This window comes from Colossoma macropomum, unplaced genomic scaffold (genome assembly GCF_904425465.1).
Source record: "Colossoma macropomum unplaced genomic scaffold, Colossoma_macropomum, whole genome shotgun sequence".
In the NCBI taxonomy this organism is placed as follows: Eukaryota; Metazoa; Chordata; class Actinopteri; order Characiformes; family Serrasalmidae; genus Colossoma; species Colossoma macropomum.
This window is the reverse complement of record NW_023494787.1, coordinates 48761362-48781345: the sequence shown is the minus strand read 5'-3', so window position 1 is coordinate 48781345 and position 19984 is coordinate 48761362. Positions and strand designations below refer to the sequence as shown.

At 39.6% G+C, this 19984-nt stretch overlaps 1 protein-coding gene across 3 annotated transcripts in view; it reads left to right on the top strand.

Annotated features, from left to right (window-relative positions):
* The first annotated feature begins 1296 nt into the window (after positions 1-1296).
* Positions 1297-19984, top strand: part of thrb (thyroid hormone receptor beta) — a 224827-nt gene continuing 206139 nt past the window's right edge. For 2 of the 3 annotated variants that reach the window (XM_036567673.1, XM_036567669.1), the window contains exon 1: positions 1297-1843. The gene's annotated coding sequence lies outside the window, so the exon portion shown is untranslated. Of the gene's footprint in view, positions 1844-2542; positions 2782-19984 lie in introns of all 3 variants that reach the window. The other variant, XM_036567670.1, reaches the window with a different exon arrangement.

Below are 19984 nucleotides of genomic sequence, written 5' to 3'. Positions count from 1 at the left end.
TCGTCTATATGATGTTATTATTATGAACTGATTGGATGTTATGGGCTTGTAAACAGAACACATGGCTTTGGTGGGATGTTATGCTAATAAGCAGTCTTAAAAAAGATCAAGGGTTCTTTACTAAAGGCAATGGTTCAACATAGAACCATGAACACAGAAGGAACCATTTGCATGCTTAAATGGTTCTTTGCATGGTGCTCTCCTTCTTCAGACTGATGGAGAATGTGTTGTGTATGGTTCTATATAGCACCAGAAAGGGTTCTGCTGTTGTTATAAGCATGTAAAAGGTTCTCTGAGTGTTCATGGCTCTCCATACTTAAAAATGGTTCTATATAGCACTCATTACCTTTACTAAAGAACCTATCGTTTTTAAGTGTGTAGAACCATGAACACTCAAAGAACCATTTGCATGCTTAAATGGTTCTTTGCATGGTGAAAATGTTCTTCAGATTGAAAATGTGTTGTATATGGTTCTATGTAGCACCAAAAAGGGGTTCTTCTATGGTTGCAAGGTTGACATTGTAACAATAGAAGAACCCTTTTGGTGCTATATAGAACCATTTTCAAAAAAGTTATACATTCTCCCTCAGTCTGAAGAACAATTTCACCATGCAAAGAACCATTTAAGCCTGCACATGGTTCTATATAAAACCCATGGTTCTAATTAGAACCATTGGCTTTACTAAAGAACCCCTGAAGAAGCACATTTTTTTAAGTATGTAGAACCATTTGCATGATTAAATTGTTCTTAGTATGGCGAAAAGGTTCTTCAGATTGAAAATGGTTCACCAAAAGGGTTCTCCTATGGTTCCAAATTTGACACTGGTGCTACATAGAACCATATCCAACACATTTTCAATCTGAAGAACCATTTCACCACTTTAAGCATGCACATGGTTCTTTATAGAACCTATGGTTCTAATTAGAACCATTGGCTTTACTAAAGAACTCTTGAAGAAGCATATTTTTTTAAGTATGTAGAACCATTTGCATGATTAAATTGTTCTTAGTATGGCGAAAAGGTTCTTCAGATTGAAAATGGTTCACCAAAAGGGTTCTCCTATGGTTCCAAATTTGACACTGGCGCTACATAGAACCATATCCAACACATTTTCAATCTGAAGAACCATTTCACCATGCAAAGAACCCTTTAAGCACGCACATGGTTCTACACAGAACTCATGGTTCTATTTAGAACCATTGCCTTTACTAAAGAACCCTTGAAGAAGCATATTTTTTTATGTGGAACCATTTGCATGATTCGATTGTTCCACATCCAACACATTTTCAATCTGAAGAACCATTTCACCACTTTAAGCATGCACATGGTTCTATAGAGAACCCATGGTTCTAATTAGAACCGCTGCCTTTACTAAAGAACCCTCATTTTTAGTGTGTGTTCACGTTTCAGGCTGCCATTTATCCTCCACAGCGGCCAACATCAAACATCAGACCCTGAGATAAGAATCTGATCCCTGACACGGCGGCTCGGCTGAGTCTGCTGCTCTCTGATTCCCCATAGCGATCAAATCCGAGCGCTGCAGTTCTCGGGGCTGCGTTTTTCTTCTTCTTCTCGCTCTTCTTCTGCTCCCGGGTCCATGTTGAAGTTGAGCCGGCCAGACCGTGTCGCTCAGCGGGGTCATTCCAGGCCACTCGACCGCACAGCTCCGGCTCCGGCTCCGGCTCCAGCTCCGGCTTCGGCTGTTTTCTAGCAGGTAGCTTGGATATCTAGCCGGGTCTGCATTCACTCACACTCGGCTCCGCAGGAATACTCCGAGCCCGTCGACGGGAGGAGGAGGAGGGGGAACATACAGCACAGCCTGCCGGGGTCGGCAGCTTCGAGGTGGGACATTATCACCTATGTTAAAGCTGCTGAATTATTCACGCGCGCCCTGTTGTTCAGTTCTCTCGGCTGCAGAGCCTCGCGTGACGGCTTTGTAGTCCTTTTTGGAGCGGATGTGGTTACGGTGCAGCAGTTTCGAGGCTGCGAAAGCGCTTTAAAGCGCAGATATCGCAGATATCAGTTATTAATTAACGACACGTTGTCTTCTTTAGGAGGCATTCGAGCTGCCACATGAACGTCACTTCTCAAGTTGGGGCTGCCTACGGAGCTGAACTTGAACTCTCCGTTCCACCTTAAATGGTGCAGCAGTTACATTCGGGCGCCTCTGGCGCTCGAATGAAACTGCTGCACCATTTAAGGTGGAACGGACAATTCCAACGAGGAGCCAGTTCCAGCCTCGTGTTGCGTGCAATTAGTTAAATAAGTAAAGGGGTCAGAATCAACGGCAACCCGACTTCATGCTGACATCATCATTTATTTGCTTTTTAGCAACTTTTACACCAAAATCCAACCCCAAAAGCTCCCGCTTCGGTCATTTATGGTTATTTTTATGACATCACAGCAGTTAAATTACACTGAAAATAACTATTTTCTATCTGGTCAGACTGGACGGGTTGCCAGATGTTTCCCCCAAGCTACTGTGTTCAGTCTCAAACCGGTAACTTAATATCTTATATCTGTTTTTGTCCCCGGCTGTAGTGCAACTGTACCAAAGTAAGCCTGGCATGGGCGCGACAGAAGTGAAACTCGAGCTTCTTGGCTCGCGCCGCCTCGAGAGTTCGAAAAAAGGGGTAAATAAATATATAAACACGCAGATGTCCCTCTCGTGCCGCCGTAGATAAGGATTTCGCAACGTGCACCGTGTCAGTCGTGCTGGAGCACCGAGCCCAACAAGAGTGAGTGACATTCGGCTCGACTTGCATGCAACTGGGTTGCAGGTTAGTGTTCAGTTGCGCGGAGGTTGCCTTCAGTTGCAGTTGGTTAAAGGGGAATTCCACCTCTTCTTTAAATGTCTGCATGATTCAGGGGGTGAGATGTAAACAGAGTGGTTTGGTGTGAAATGGTTGATTGTAGAGGCTCGGATGTCTTTACAGTGGTGGTGATAGGAACCAGGGGTCGCCATGTCTACAACACAGATATAGACATTTTATTTACTAGCCAGAAGCACCAGTGAACCTACACGCGCCTTCATATGTAAAATAGTGGAATATCTGAAAAATAAATCTTCTTTAAAGGCTCTTTTGCATTGGAACACACTTCGTGCATGAATAGATTAAAAATAAATTGATTGCAATATGTTGAAACAGTGTCTCAGACATCAGGCAGTGAATTCATATCCATTGCATGTAATAACTTTCTGTGAGGGAGCTTTTAGAGGTTCCTATCACCACCGCTGTGAACAGTTCTGACTCTAAGTTTCTCTAGAATGGAGCATTTCACACCAAACCACTCTGAATGACTTTGTTTACATCTTAACTGCTACACTTATGCATGAAATTTTGAAAAATTGGTGGAGTTTCCCTTAAAGGGGAAGTCCATTTTTTTTTCTTTTTTTACAGTTTCTGTATAAGTCAGTCACTGAGGTGTATACAGAGTCATCCAGAGAGGTTAGTTGTGGCATGGTTCATTGTAGACACGTTTCCTGGCTCATAGTTCAGTGGTGGCGATGGGAACCAGGGGTCATTATGTCTAAAATGCAAAAAAAAATAAAATATAAATTTTTTCAAAGCTGTCGTAAAAGTGTCTCGGGTGTCAGGCAGTGAATTCGTAACCATTTTGTGTACACAACCTTTCTGTGAGGGAGCTTTTCGAGGTGGACGTCTGGTTACTATACTATACCACCACTGTGAACGGAGCATTTCACATCAAACCACTCTGAATGTCTTAACCGCCAAAATGATGTCGAAATTTGGAAAAATGGGTAGAATTCCCCTGTGCAGTGCTTTGTGTCCAAGAACAGCAAGGCTTTTGGTTGTTTACATTGCGTTATGGAAGTTCAGGCTCTTTTTTATGGAGGCCTCAGTAGCACAATTCAAATAAAAACATATATATTTATGTTTGAATTTAAATTTCTCACGCATGTATGCAATTTTGGCCTCAAAATGAAAATTCATATTCAGTTTTAACATTTCAGTTTGCCATTTGGTGCAGCAGTATTGACATTTCATTTACACAGAGATTTAGACGCTTTCAAAGTAGCTTTATTTAGATTAAAATGCAGTTCTAGAATTGCATATTTATGCTTCATGTGATTATGCAATATTGGTGTCAGAAAGATAATTACAATTTACCTTTTATGCGTTTTCACTCTCTAATAATGTTTGAAATGGTCTTTTTCACTCATTTTGTGGGTCTGAAAACACATTCGACCAGATTGCATTTCTTTTTCATAGACTTCCAGCCTGTCAGTCATCCTGCGGGAAAAGACTTATCATAAAAACGTTGGCTGAAGAGTTTATAGCTATTCTTACGTTGGCGGATGAGGTGAAGCAGAGCAATAGATCCACTTATGATGCTTATTGTCTTTATACAAGGCCTGATAAGAAAGTTTTAATCAAACATTTGGCCAGATTCTCAGGTTTATCGCTCTGGTTGATGAAAATGAGGCTGAAACATTTACCATTTTAAATACTAACGTAAGAATACATTGCCGTTTTGCATATTACATTTTAATTTGAATTTTGCAACTAGTATGCTTCCGTACTTTTTATGTAGATGTTTTTACAAAAAAAGAAATATGGGTCATTCTAGAAATGCCCACTTTTCTGTCTCTCCATAGGAGTCACTGGTGTTACCGATCCTCATTGGTGTTACACATAATAAAGGAACACCAGAGACATTTTTAATATAAAATGCATTTTACAGAACGGCTGCTGCAGAGCATCAAACCACATGTTGTCAATCATGGAATATCCACTAAAATATGTAATTGTAATTTTTTTTCACAATTACCCCAGAATAAAGTCGGTCACACCAGTGACTTCAGCTAAAAGCTTCATATGAAATCATGAGCTGAATGAGAAAATCTCTGATAACTGAAAGACACAGTGGACTCACCATGAGCTTTTCTTCATAGATCCTCAGAAAACAGGTAAAAGGAAGTCATTAGTGTGATTTTTATTTCAGAACAAGAGATGTTTCGTTGCGCGATAACACCAGAGACACGACTCCACAACTTTCATCATATGTTTTATAATATTTATTTGGCATTTGTTTTCTTTTTGTCATTTAAATAATGTATTTCATAGTCATGTTTAGATTATTGCAGTTAAAATAGCAGAAAAACATGTTTTTTATCTCAAAATACGGCCTCAGCCTTTACACACGACTGTGAGGACGAGCTCTTTTGTGGTGCTTGGAATTCTATATGACTGATTTAAAAACCGATATTGCTAAATTGGTGCTTCAAGAAGGTGTAATTGCTAAAATAACTTATTGTTTTATTTTAAAATCTAAATAAATTGTAAACCTAACATGTTTTTAAAGTGTAATATATCTCTAAACACTAGGGACATAAAAATGGACGTTTCTGTAGAATGAACCATGTAGCAGCTATAAGAATTGCTATAGTGCTGTATAATCCTTCCATAAGTACAGTATAATATAGTAATGTAAACCTGCAGTACTTTGCATTCTTAGCAAAAGGGGTTCTATGCAGTACCAAAATGGTTCCATGACTTGTAACAGTACCCTTTTAGTGCTATATAGAACATTTTTTTGTAAATATTCTTTAAAGAAACCATATGCAGCAGGTTTTCTGTATCTTTACATTGATGCACTTGGCAGACGCTCATGTTGAGCAACGTGCAGTGTAATACTGCCGCAGAGGGAAGCGAACCTAGTGTTAGGAAACTTGCCCAAGGACTCTTATTGGTGGACGCATGGTATTCTTGCACAGGTGGGAATACTGAACCACAATCTGCTGTGTAGAGGGCAGCAGTATCACCCACTGCACTCCAACTGAAGAACCATTTATCCATGCAAAGAGCCAATTATGCATTCAAATCGGGGTAGACGGATATAAACATGCACTGACAAGCGAAGCCACTAAGCCAGTGAAGCCTGTAGCCAAAATTATTTATCATATAAATATATAAACAATGTATTTACAATGAACAAGCATGCTTCAGTACCAAAAAGCAGACAATGGAAACAGTAATTAAAAACTTTACAGTAATGAGAATGTTGCTGATCTGGTTTGCCCTGACCTCATTTGGTCCAGATTGTGTCATTAGGTGCTGTTTAGCTACTGCAGTGAGAACCTGAGAACCTGCCATGTAACAATAGCTTATTTAACACTGTGTTTTATATAAGACCTTATTTCACAGAGTGACATGACCAAACTTCAGCCAGTGGAACAGCGTCTATAACACCATGTGGCCTGTTTCAGCAAGGGAGACCACTGCAGTGACCACATTAGTTGCAAATGTGGTTACAGTTTACGTCCGACAAGCTCTGAAGTGATGATGTTAGTTCTGTGTCTGATGGAACAAGTTTGTTAAAAGGAAAAAATGATGCAAATTAATTGCCAAGATATGTGGCCACTCAGGCTGCTGGCTCCTCATTTTAAATGGCCAAAATGTGAAGCCTTGTGGCGAGGGGCACCAGGCAGGAGCCAGTGTCCTCCCCTTGTTGTCACAGTTCTATATATAGCATTTTCTGAGGGTGTAGTGGAATATACACATATATAATAGAATACCGGAAGTGTTTTTTATGTCTTTTCTATCACATCATTAACAATTAAAACATATTTTCAGCAGTTCTCTGGAAGCATGTGCTGAAATAACACCCCAGATTTGCCGTCTTGGTTGGCTAATGTTTGTGTGGTTCAGATTCAGACTGCTGGTTGCTTATTATTCAGAAGTCAGATGCTCTGAATGAATGAGTGAATGAAGGAATGACTAAGCAACACTTTTATAATTAAGCCTGTTGTATCCTGCTCTAGATTACATCTGGAGTAGTGCTGAGCGGGACTGATCTAATTCAGTATAACAGTTTTTTTCCGCGTGTGTCATGATATTATGGTATCAGATGACATTTAAGTTAGCATTGATGAGTTAATAAGATAGCATTAATGAACTGTGTCATCGAAATAGTGCTCATTATCAAATATATGACAAAAATTGTTGCTAAATATCTCAGTACACCAGGATTACCGATGTATCGCCCAGCACTACTCTTGGGTTATTTGGTTGTTATTTGGTTTGGTTACTTGGTACCGTTTGGTTGTTTGTTGTTGTTTTTATTGGTTTAGACAAGCTGTAGGTTGGTCCTATCTGTGGTCACATTTGCATTTTCCTAAGTAATAGCCGGTGCTGGCCACAGTCAAAGACATATGGCCTGTGACAAGATGTGTCAGATGTTAGGAGCTGTTCCAGTGGAATCCTTTCCTCTGAGTTTATGTAATGCCAAAGCTGCGGTCGGGTGGTGGAGTTTTTGTGGTGCAGTGGTTGCTCTGACTGAATAGGCTACTTTTCTCTCTTTTGGTTATATAATTATGCAAGAAGACTAGGCTTAAAAGGACATGCCCCTGGTCTGCATAAACGTGCACGACACAGATGAATTACCCACAACTTTGGGACACGTATTAGTTGTGCAATTTTTGGAACAAATATATTTCTGGTAATCTGTGGGCTACTTTTTGAGGGTATAGCTCTTTGTGAGTCACTTAATAGGGGGCCTTTTGCTTTCTGGTTTCCTTTTTTTACAACTTGTAAAAGGCTGAAAAAAACGGTAACATATGCCAGGAATGTGGCTTTCTTTAACAGCTAGCTCAGGAAATTGCCAACCGGCTAAGAGGCTAATCTAGTGTAATTTTTGAGGGTATAACTATAATCTGTGGGCTAGTTTTTGAGGGTATAGCTCTTTGTGAGTCACTTAATAGGGGGCCTTTTGCCTTCTAATGCGTTTTTTACAAATTGGCTGAAAAAAACAGTAACATGTCCCAAGAATGTGGCTTTCTTTAACAATTAGCTCAGGAGATTACTAACAGGCTAATCTGGTGTACTTTTCAAGGGTGTAACTATATCTGTGGGCTAGTTTTCGAGGATATAGCTCTTTGTGGGTCACTTAATAGGGGGCCTTATTCTATCTGGTGCTTTTTTTTCCTACAAACTGCTGAAAAACAGTAACATATCCCATGAATGTGGCTTTAACAACTAGCTCAGGAAATTGCTAACCGGCTAACAGGCTAATCTAGTGTAATTTTCGAGGGTGTAACTATAATCTGTGGGCTACTTTTCGGTGCCTTAGGGCCCTTAGGGTGCCTTTTGCTTTCTGGTGCTTTTTTTTGTACAAACTGCTGAAAAAACGGTAACATATGCCAAGAATGTGGCTTTCTTTAACAACTAGCTCAAGAAATTGCCAACCGGCTAACAGCCTAATCTAGTGTAATTTTTGAGGGTATAACTATAATCTGTGGGCTACTTTTCGAGGATATAGCTCTTTGTGAGTCACTTAATATGTTACCTTTTGCTTTCTGGTGCTTTTTCTTTTTACAAATTGTAAAAGGCTGAAAAAACAGTAACATATCCCAAGAATGTGGCTTTAACAACTAGCTCAGGAGATTGCTAACCAGCTAACAGGCTAATATAGTGTAATTTTTTAAGGGTATAACTATAATCTGTGGGCTAGTTTTCAAGGATATAGCTCTTTGTGAGTCACTTAATAGGGTGTTTTTTGCTCTCTGGTGCTTTTTTTTTGTACAAATTGTAAAAGCCTGAGAAAACAGTAACATATCCCAAGAATGTGGCTTTAACAACTAGCTCAGGAGATTGCTATCTGGCTAACAGTCTAATCCGGTGTAGCGAAAATAGCTCACATTGTCAAAAACTGACACAAGATTCTTGGTCAGTTTCTCACATGTAAAACTGTAAATGTTAAAAGTTGACACTAAAAAAGTTGACATGATACAAATGTTTGTTCCACAGTACGATAGTTACAGTGTTTAGCCCAGCAACCTGGTATTTACCTTAAGTCAACGTTTATGAGGTGTGTTTAGTAGCTCAAATAAGGTCTTTATATCGCTTTGCTAATGTTACTATGAATCACGAGTGCCTTAATGTGCCGCAGACATGACTGAGAAGTCTGAAGAAGCGTGGCTAGGCTAACCAGGATAGCTAAAGTTAGAAAGGATATTTCTCCGTTCTCAGCCGTGTTTCCACACCATCTACTGAGCAGAAAATAATTTGCCTTTTGTAGAAGGCGACCACTGCGTCTCCGCTAACGTTGAAGTGACTGGGTTGTGATTTAACCCACAGTCGCTAAAATATTTCCCTTCACTTTTAAATGACTAAGACAGTTTGCTTCGTTAAAAACATCACGATAGACAAAGTGATGTTACAGTGATTCTCAATGTTCACCATTCAGAATGTAAACAGTACCTAGAGGAGTTAAGCGAGTGGCCTTTGTTGGCTCCATGTCAGCTAGCTGGCTAAGCTCTTTCAATGATGTCTTAGGCCCAATCCCACCCCTTGTTTTTGAGTGTCATCGTAACCCCTTGGAACTGAGTTACAAGGGGTAGTGGTTGAAATCTTGCCCTACAAAATGGGATCCTCAAATTAAAACAAAACAAAACAAAACATTACTTCATTAACAGCTACTAGCGCTGCTCTGTAGGCGACCCGGCCCGTCTTCAGTGACAGCAGAGGAGGGTAAAGTTCAGCTCCACACTGCTGGGCTTTAGTTACATTTAGGGCATCATATGCCTTCAAAGAGGGGGGCAATTATTTATTATCACCCATCCCTAATTCTTTGTTGATATGAAGCTGAAGTCAGATATTCGCCAGCTTCTTGTTCGGATTTTCCTGTTCCACCTTAAACGGAGCAGCAGTTACATTCTGGTGCTTCAGGCGTCAGAAGAGCTGGACTATTTAAGGTGGAACGGGAGAGTTAGCTAGCTAGCTACCGAGAAAATTCTCACATTTGTGGGTTTCTTTGGTCGCTCGCTCAGCCATCTTGCTGGTTTTTCTTTTTTTCTCATATCTCTCTGTTTGGAGTCTCTGAAAAAGCTCCGTTTGGAGGGCCATGTAGCCCCAACACTTCGCCCTACCCCTTTATCTCAACAAGAATTGGGACACCCTACCCCGAGACGTGAACGTGCAAAACAGAGGGCTAAGGGCTAAGTGGTAGGGGCAATGGGGTGAAATGGGATTGGGCCTTAATCTCCAGCCACTCCATGTTTAGCTGTACTGCTATATGGCGAGCAGTTTTTATGCAGGTTTAGTTGTATGAACACTTGTGCAGACTTCTGCACATGTGAGTTTAAGCTTAATTTGTCCATTTAATAAGCTTTTGTCAACTGTTTTCGTTACACCAGTTAACACTTCCAGACAGCGAGCATGTGTCTGTCTGCTGCCTTGATAAGGTCGGCACCCCGCTGAGTGTTTGCCAATTCTGGTCCACCCTTGGACCACCTAGAATATTGTCCTGCATACAAGCTGTACCTAGTTTTTAATCTCCTCAGACAGATTTTAAAGGCACAGAGCCTTTTATTTTAGAAAATAAACTAAGAAAAATATGACAAACAACTGAAAGAGAATAAATAATGACTAGGCCTGATATAAAATTATTTTATAGTGTTGTTGCTGACACTGAGCTGGATTAAAACTATTAACTAAACTAATTTACAAAGTTTAACTAAAGAAAGGAAGGAAGAGAGATGAGTAAATTGGACTGTGAGTGGAAAATGAGCGATGACAGGCCAAATTTTGTCTAATACTCTGCTTAAACACAGGTGGGCCACCCAGAAATGCTGAGCAAAATACCAGTGGACTGCCAGCTTTGGCATAAGTAGGCCAACGGTGGCCCACTATCCTCTCGCTATCAGGGCTCAGAGATCTCCTTTAAGTTTAAATATTTAATGATTAACTATAAAACTGCAACATGCAAAGACAAAACCTGAATGTCTGCTAGAAGCTGTAAATGTCCATATTTAAGCTAGTATAGATAACTAGTATTAAAACCAGTCTGAGTAAGTCGTGGTAGAGCAGCGTTAGCTTGGCGCTAAATAACACTCAAAAGTGCTAAGGAACGCTAGCAGCAGTGTATCAGTGTTATTTGGACAAAAATATGTCTTATAAAGTTGATATTTGTGCATTAAACACTGCTATATGTGCATGTTGTCGTAATTATATGCCAGAAAAAACGTTTTAAAAGCTTAGAAATGACCAGAATGTCCAATGCTGTGGGTTTGGACATCTGTTTTTGTCTTGCAGTGTTGTAGTGGCTCTTAAATCCAGACTTTTTTAAGACTATGTTTCAAATATTTCATCACTGCCCAACATTTCTGGGGACAAATCCACACTACAAGCTTCTTTTATTATAGTTTTATGTTCCAACATATTAGATGGTTAAACAAGACTTGGCAAGTGCTCAGAGTTTAGCTTCAAATTCAGCTAAGCTGAAGATGCATCGAGAATCTTTTTAGGTTTGCATCTTGGTATCTTCAAAGTTGATTTGAGATGTACATTACCGCACCTCATAACCAAAAACATGCCACCATACTAGATAAGCTAATCAGCATGCTGGTCATTAGCTTTATTTTTAGGGCTGTCTAACCATCTGTGATTTTGGACGCTCGTTCTGAATGCACATGGCAGGAATGCTGGAGCAGAGCGGGATAATATGCATAAATTGGCTGATTTTTGAAGTGGGCGTTGACAAAGTGACTGATTTTTGAAGAGCGGTTGGACGTACGACTCTTGCGGCTGCTTGAATTCAATTCAGGGTCACGGAAAAGTGCATAGCTGTAATTTTTAAACAGTAATCGTCTGTTCTTATTCGGGCCGGTCCTTGGCCAGGAGTCTGAGCGGCTTGTGGCTCGTGAGGTGCTGTTTGAGGGGATCTGTATTATGAGTTATATCCAGGATGTGTCCAAAAGTTTGTGGACACCAGCGTTTATGGTTTTAATAGTGAGTGTGTCCCCCTTTGCTGCAGTAACAGCCTCTACTCTTTTGAGAAGGCTTTACACTAGATGTTGGAACATTGCTGTGAGGATCTGATTGAGCATTAGTAAGGTCAGGTACTGATGTTGGATGGTCAGTTCTGGAACTCCAACTCATCACAAAGGTGCTGGATGGAGCTCCTCGCTCCAGAGAACCCAGTTTCACCGCTGTATAAGAGATGTGCATGAACATCATTTTCTTTGAGAGCTTGATTAGGCTGTATCATATATTATAATCTATTACACTGATATAGTGGTGCTGTGGATGGCTGACAGAAACACACTTAAATATGTTAAATGTCAAATTGAAGTGCTCTTAATACACCACTGTAGATTTTGTTAGCAGTTCATTTACATGAAAAGTGTGTTGTGACAGTATTATAATAATTATTTGTTACAAATAATTCTGCTGCTTTCAGCTGGCCTAAAACAGCATGTCGTTGTTGTCGGAACAAAACCTCGTATCTCCAAAGTGGTAACTTTACAGGAAAAGGCAAAAACCTACTTTACTTTTAATGTAAGTCAATGGAACCAGAATTTTTTCCAAGTCATTTTTGGCCACTTATTTTGGTTCATTCATCATGAAGTTTGCACACAATGTGAAGGACAACTGGCCTTTTCAAATTAAGTAAAAAACTGAAAAACGAAAAAAATGGAGATGCAAGGTTTTGTTCCGACAGCGGCGATATGCCTCTGTATTGGTGCTTTGGCTTGTCCATATCATATTAGCCCTTTGTCGTTTTGTTGTTTATAGCTGTACTGTCCTGTAATTAGCATTGTTAAAATGAACCCAAGCCATTCAGATGTTTTGAGTGCTATAAATAAGCTGCTATAATGAAACCCACCAGTACAGCCCAAAAATAAATTACTAAAATACTGTATGTGCTGATTAAAATATAGCTGCTGTCATAACAAAACCTCGTATCTCCATTTTTGTCGTTTTTCAGTTTTTGACATAATTTAAAAATACCTGTTACCCTTTACGTTGTGTGTAAGTTTCAGGATGAATGGATCAAAAGAAACGGCCCAAAACGACTTGGGAAAAAGTCTGGTTCCATTGACTTACATTAAAACTAAAGTAGGTTTTTTCCTTCTCCTGTAAAGTTACCGTTTTGGAGATACGAGGTTTTGTTCGTACAACAGCGATATGTATAGCTGTTAGAGGTTTTATGTTTAAATACAACATATATAGAATTGTGTATTGAATTGAATATGTATAATGGGATATATGTATATGAAATTGACTAGCATGTCAGCTTGTGTCTGGAACATTAAATCAGCACATTATAAAACACAGCTTTTGTTTGAAATACTGAAGTTTTTAATGTTGAATGCTCTGGAAAATGGAAACATCAACATATGAATCAAAATGCCAAATGAATCATCTGCCAAATCAAAAAATTGATAAAATCGAGACACCACTGTTGAATCGAATTATGAATTTTGTGAATCATTTCGGTCTCAGTGAAGTATGATCAGCTAATGATTATGATGATTATGATGGTTATGATATTTATGATGATTATCTATAGTCCCACAAAAGTGGACAAAGGTTTTAGCGTCTCTCACCTTGGATACATGCTTTACTCTGAATTATTGCACCAGTGTAGCTGTACACACTTAAAAAAATGGTTCTTGAAGGGTTCTTCAGTAAAAAAATGGTTCTATGTAGAACCATGAACACTGAAAGAATCCTTTGTATGATTAAAGGGGTTCTTTGAATCATGAAAGCGTTCTTCAGAATGATGGAGAATGTGCTGTATATGGTTCTATATATAGCAGCCTTTTTTAAAAAGGTTCTATATAACACCAAAAAGGGTTCTTCTACTGTAAACAAGCTTGACATTGTAACAATAGAAGAACCCTTTTTGGTATTATATAGAACCCATTTCAAAAAGCTTCTGTATAGAACCAGCTACAGCACATTATCCATCATTCTGAAGAAGAACCATTTTATGAGGTAAGGAACCCTTTAATCATGCGAAGTGTTCTTAGAGTGTTCAAAGACCCCTTTGCATGATTAAAGAGGTTCTTTGAATCATGAAAGCGTTCTTCAGACTGATGGAGAATGTGCTGTATACGGTTCTATATATAGAAGCTTTTTTAAAAAGGGTTCTATATAATACCAAAAAGGGTTCTTCTATTGTTACGATTTGAAAAGGGTTCTATATAGCACCAGAAAGAGTTCTTGTATTGTTACGAGGTTGATATTTCAACAATAGCAGAACCCTTTTTGGTGCTATATAGAACCTTATATACCTATTTGAAAATATAGCACCCAAAAGGGTTCCTTTATTGCTACATGCTTGACATAACAATAAAAGAACCCTTTTGGGTGCTATATAGAACCATCTGCAGCACATTCTCCATCAGTCTGATAAAGAAGCATTAATGATGCAAAAAACCCTTTAATCATACAGTGTTCAAAGAACCCTTTGCATGATTAAATGGTTCTTTGCATCGATAACAATGTTCTCATGCATTGTTTTATGGCTGGTTTATTGAGGGGGATTCAGATGAACAGAGTACAGTACCTTACAGAGATATTATGCCTTCCCATTCTTGTAAGAGAATTACAAAGATAAAGCAAAACAAACTAAAATAAAATATGTAAATTAATAAAAATCAGGAACAAAACACTCCCACACACCAGCCCCCCAGAGGGACCTCCACCTCAGTCAGATCAGTGCAGTGCTGACACGCTGCAAAGGCATCTGTCAGTCGTGTAAATATCGGAGAAGAGGAGGCCAAACCGTAATAAACCGGTCAGCACTGTCATCCAGCATGGACCTTATTTTCTCCGAGTGTAAGAGCCAGATCATTCCATTAAGCCGTAATCTAACGGACAGAACGTTCTCCGCCTTCAGTGATCTTACAACAAGTTTCGTAGCTGTAATAAGAGCACAGGACAGCAACTGCCGTTGGGGTTTCCAGAGCTTGGACGGCTCCTCAGACACTCCAAGCGCTTCCAGAAGTGGGTCAGGGTACAATACTTTGTCCAGGATTTCAGAGAGAGATGAAGACTTCCACCCAGAAAGGTGTGAACTGGGCAGGAAGACTGAAACTATGGAGCAGTTTTGCCTCCTCAGCCTGACGTCTGTCATGTAGGGGAGACACACGTGGGCAGATTTAGTGCAGCTCAGGTTTTCAGTGTTCTTTATGCATTTATTACGTTTCTGACCACGAATAAAACCTTGGAGTCATTTCTGTTCACACATGCGCCGAGTCAGATGATGCGCTAAATATCACTGACGATGGTGCTTCAGTGGTTCTTTAGTAAAGAGAAAAATGGTTCTGTATAGAACCATGACGACTCGAACCCTTTGCATGGTGAAAGGGTTCTCCAGATTGATGGAGAATGTGATGCTTATGATTCTATACGCACTTAAAAAAGATGGTGTTTCAGCAGTTCTTCAGTAAATAAAATGGTTCTGTGTAGAACCATGAACAGTCAGAGAACCCTTTCCATGATTAAAGGGTTCTTTGCATCTTGGAAAGGTTTTTCAGACTGATGGAAAATGTGCTGTATATGGTTCTATACACGCTTAAAAAGATGGTGCTTCAATGATTCTTTGGTAAAGAAAATGATTCTGTATAGAACCATGAGCACTCAGAGAACCCTTTCCATGATTAAAGGGTTCTTTACCTCATGAAAGGGTTCTTCAGATTGTTTGAGAATGTGATGCATATGGTTCTGTACACAGTTGGTGCTTCAGCAGTTCTTGACTAAATAAAATGGTTTTGTATAGAACCATGAACAGTCAAAGAACCCTTTGCATGATTAAAGGGTTCTTTGCATCTTGAAAAGGCTCTTCGGACTGATGGAAAATGTGCTGTGTATGGTTCTGTGTAGAACCTTTTTGAAAAGGGTTCTATATGGCACCCAAAAGGGTTCTTCTATTGTTACGATGTGAAGCTTGTAACATTAGAAGAACCCCTTTGGGTGCTATATAGAACCCTTTTCAAAAGGTTCTATATAGTGGCCTTTATAGTACATTCATGCAAATTTTCAGTCAGTCTGAAAAATCCTTTCACCATGCAAATAACCATTTAATCATGATATGGTTTTATAGAACTCATGGTTCTAAATGGAACCATTCCCTTTACTAAAGAACGCTTCAAGTGTGTACGATGCAAGAGAAGGACGATATTCGGTCTTGGTCGTCCATCAGCACCTTCTGATTTTTGGTTTTATGTTGGTGGGCTTGTGCAAACAGAAACAAAAAGCCCATATCCATAACTTTGTTGATTTTTAGACGTGCTTCGTAGCTGCTGTCTAAAAATGAACCGACAGCCAGAAATTTTGGTCCAAAACCTTTTTGGTCAACAATTTTTGTCACTCCCAGAATTTGGTCATAGGCTGTCTTTGGTCATAAGAGCACTAACTGCCCGATTTTTGACTGTAAACAGCATTTTCATCACAGAAATCATACATTGTAAACCTGTTCACTGGATCAGTTTTCTTTAAGAGTGCGTAGAACCATACACGACACGTTCTCTATGAATCTTTTCATGATGCAAAGAACCCCTTAATCATGCAAAGGGTTGTTTGAGTGTGGATGGTTCTTTACAGAACCATTTTCTTTACTAAAGAACCCTTGAAGAACCATCTTTTTTAAGTGTGTACGATGGAGGAACAGGACGATGTTCAGTGTGTTTCTGATTTTGATTTAGCTTTAGTTTGGTGGTCTTGTGCAATCAAAAACAAAAGCCTATAAACATAACTTGCTTCATAGCTGCTGTCTAAAAATCAACTGATAGGCCAAAAATCTTTTTGATCCTTAATTTCTGGCCTTCACAGGACTTTGTCATAGGCTGTATTTGGTCATAGGAGCACCAGCTGCCCGATTTTTGACTGCAAACAGTGTTTTTGTGGCACAGATCACACATTGTAAACCTGCCAAGTTCACTGGATCAGTTTTCTTCCACCGAAAAAAGTAGAGCCAGCAGCTTTGATGATGACCATCATGTTTGTTGCTAAGCAACCGGTAATCAGTGCAGTGATACAGGTACGGTGAAAAAGCATGCTGTTATCAGATAATGTTATTATACGGTGTTCTGTTGGATATAACAATGTGTAGAACGCTTTTCCGCCGTTGTGTCTGTGTAGCTGGAGCCGTTGTATGATCTGAACTATCACACTAACTGTAAGTCGACTGGGTTTGTCCTTCGTGAATTTCAGAAACAACAAAATTTAGCCCGGTGAAAGAGAAGGACCCACGGATCTCTCGGCTACTTGTTTATTCTGCGGGCCTGAATGGGGTGGTGAGAGGAGAGGGGGGTGTAATGTGATGAGAGACCCGCCCTTTGTTTACGTGCTGTATTGTGAATGGGCCTGGAGCAGCCAGGTGAAGAAGTCTTAAAAAAGGATCAGATGTTCTGCTCTTTTATCTAATGAAGCTTAGCTGAAGGTCACAAGGATTCATGGTTCTGCTCACTCTGAAAGCTTTTTCAGACCAATGGTCAGACTCAATGTGTTCCAGATAGCCTTTATTTTTACCCTTTTTTAGCATAACTGAATACTTTCAGACTAAGCTGCTTGATTGCTGAAGCAGCGCTGCGACCATGCTAACATCTCTTAGTAAGGAACGGTGCAGGTGATCGTTTGTACCAACAGCCTCGTCACTGTGACAGGACATTGTATACTTAGCTACTGACCGGACAGGCTCACTGAGCACCGACTGGGCATTATATATCTCTATTTTTTACTATGCACTGCCACTTGTTTATACACCCAATGCATATACAATTATTAACATAAGTTATCGTTTACAGAGTTTAGTCACTCGTTTCATTCACTGGGCGTGACAAGCACCACTGCATCGTCACCTGCGTAACATTTGTACAATTTTACTCATTATTTTTGTACTACACATTTATATTTCATTATTGTTTCGGTATATTTTGTTATATGTCTTTACTTCTTTTGTTCATGCATCTGTAAATAGCGTACGACAATACTTTTTCTCTTGTTTTGCTCTTTACTGAACTTTGTGCTGCTGTAATAGAGGACTTTCCCTCTGGGATTAATAAAGTGATCTGTCGGTTTATCTAGAGCACACAGCTAAAAGGGGATGCAGATCATTCCAGATTTTTCAATAACAATACTCTGGTTTTGATACTGCTTCCTGAACGATCTTGTTTTCAAAACTTTCATTCAAAGTACAAATGAATGTGTAAGATGGAGAAAGTTTGTATATTTGCTGACCCCAGTGGACTGGAGACTAATTTAGAAGCGCATCTTAAATGTGCTCGGGCCCAGAGAAGGTGGCGGTGTTTCTGGATACTGTTTATGTTTGGTTTCTTCTTTAATGTTTTAGAGTTTTAACTTGCATTTGCGGATGCAGCGCCCAACTTTTTTTGCAGACAGTGGTTTTCAGAAGTGTTCCTGAGCCCAGGCAGTGATTTCCACTACAGTTGTTCACAGAGTGGTGAGCCCCTCCATATCTTGTCTCAGACTTTCTGGGATGCTCTTTTAGACTTAACGATGTTACTGACCTGTTGCCAAACACTGTGATATGAATTGTGTGTCGTGAAAAAATCTTCATGTATCGCGATACAATATTGTACCCCGCCCCCCGCTCCCAATCCCCACATTGGACAACTTTAAAAATAGCCAATGCTTTAAAAAAGACAATTTAAAGCTACTTCTAGTTAATAAGTCTTACCAAAGAATATTTGAATTGTAATAGGCCGACATTCAAGGCGACAGCAACACTATCAGTACTGGGAAAGAAAAGGTGGTGCCACCTCTTAATGTACATAGGCTGTCGTGCGTTAGCAGTTACAGTCTTGTCACGGTGTTGTCAATGTTGACTGAAAACTTAACAGGAATTTCCACCAAAGCAAGCTTAACAAGAATTTCTCATCATCCGTAAATATAGGACAGGCGTCTGTTCTGTCACTGCCTGATTATATCTTTGATTTACAGACGTTAAACTTTCAGCTCAGCTTTTCTCTAAAGCACCCAGCTGACCCAAAAAGCTCTGGAGCTCTGCCTCCAAACCTCAAAAAGTGACACCCAGAGCCAGAAACCAATAGCTGTAGATCACAAATTCCACAAATTCTCCTGCATTTCTGCTGAATTCATTCACATACAGTGTGCTCGTTCATCCTGAGGTGATTGTTCAGAGGGGGGATGGATTCCAGACCATTATATTCGCCAGGCGGCTTGCATTCCAAGCCACTGTGTTTGGATGGAAAACCTTCACAGCCTCTAATTTGCAGGTTTTTTGAAAGTGCCTTTAGCGTAGCTGATCCCCCACAGCTCGCCTGGCAATTACTTCAGTTTAAAGCTGACATATGGTATGTATGACTTATGACTTGTAAGTGGTTTCAAACACTGACTCAAACCTAATCTTGGACAGAATTTCAGTGGCGATGGAGAATTACCCTTTATAGTCTGCTCTCTTAAAAATGATGGCTCTTCAAGGGTTCTTTAGTAAAGAAAATGGTTCCATATAGAACCATGAACGCTCAAAGAACCCTTTGCACTGCATTTGATTAAATATTCTTTGCATCGTTAAAGGGTTCTTCAGATTGATGCAGAATGTGCTGTAGATGGTTCTATATAGAACCTTTTTGAAAAGGGTTCTATATAGCACCAGAAAGGGTTCTTGTATTGTTACGGGGTTGATATTGCAACAGTAGCAGAACCGTTTTTGGTGCTATATAGAGCCGTCTACAGCATATTCTCCAATCTGAAGAAACCTTTAATGACGCAAAGAACCCTTTAATCATGTAGAGGGTTCGTTGAGTGTTCATAGTTCTAAATAGATTTTCTTTACTAAAGAACATTTGAAGAACCAACTTTGTTTAAGTGTGCAGGCTTCACCCCAATCTGGGTCTGGGAAGCTGAATGATGCCACATGAACGGATTTAGACTATAATATATTTTTACATTTTATGTTTATGACTGTTTGCTGTCATTACTCAGCTAAATAAACCATGTTCAATGGACTTTTCACAGAGTATCGTTCTTGAAAGCTTTCAACACCACACTGTTAGAAATAAAGGTTCTGTTCAGGTACGTTCTTCGTTCATCAAGGTACAAACAGTGTAAATGTTCCCTCAAAGGTTCAACAGTGGTTTTAAGGTCTGATTGTGAACCTTAAATCAGTTTTTCCAGGTGAAAAGTTCGTATTTGTACCTTTTCATAACCGAATGTTTTAAAACAGAACAGTAAAATAAAAGCCTGG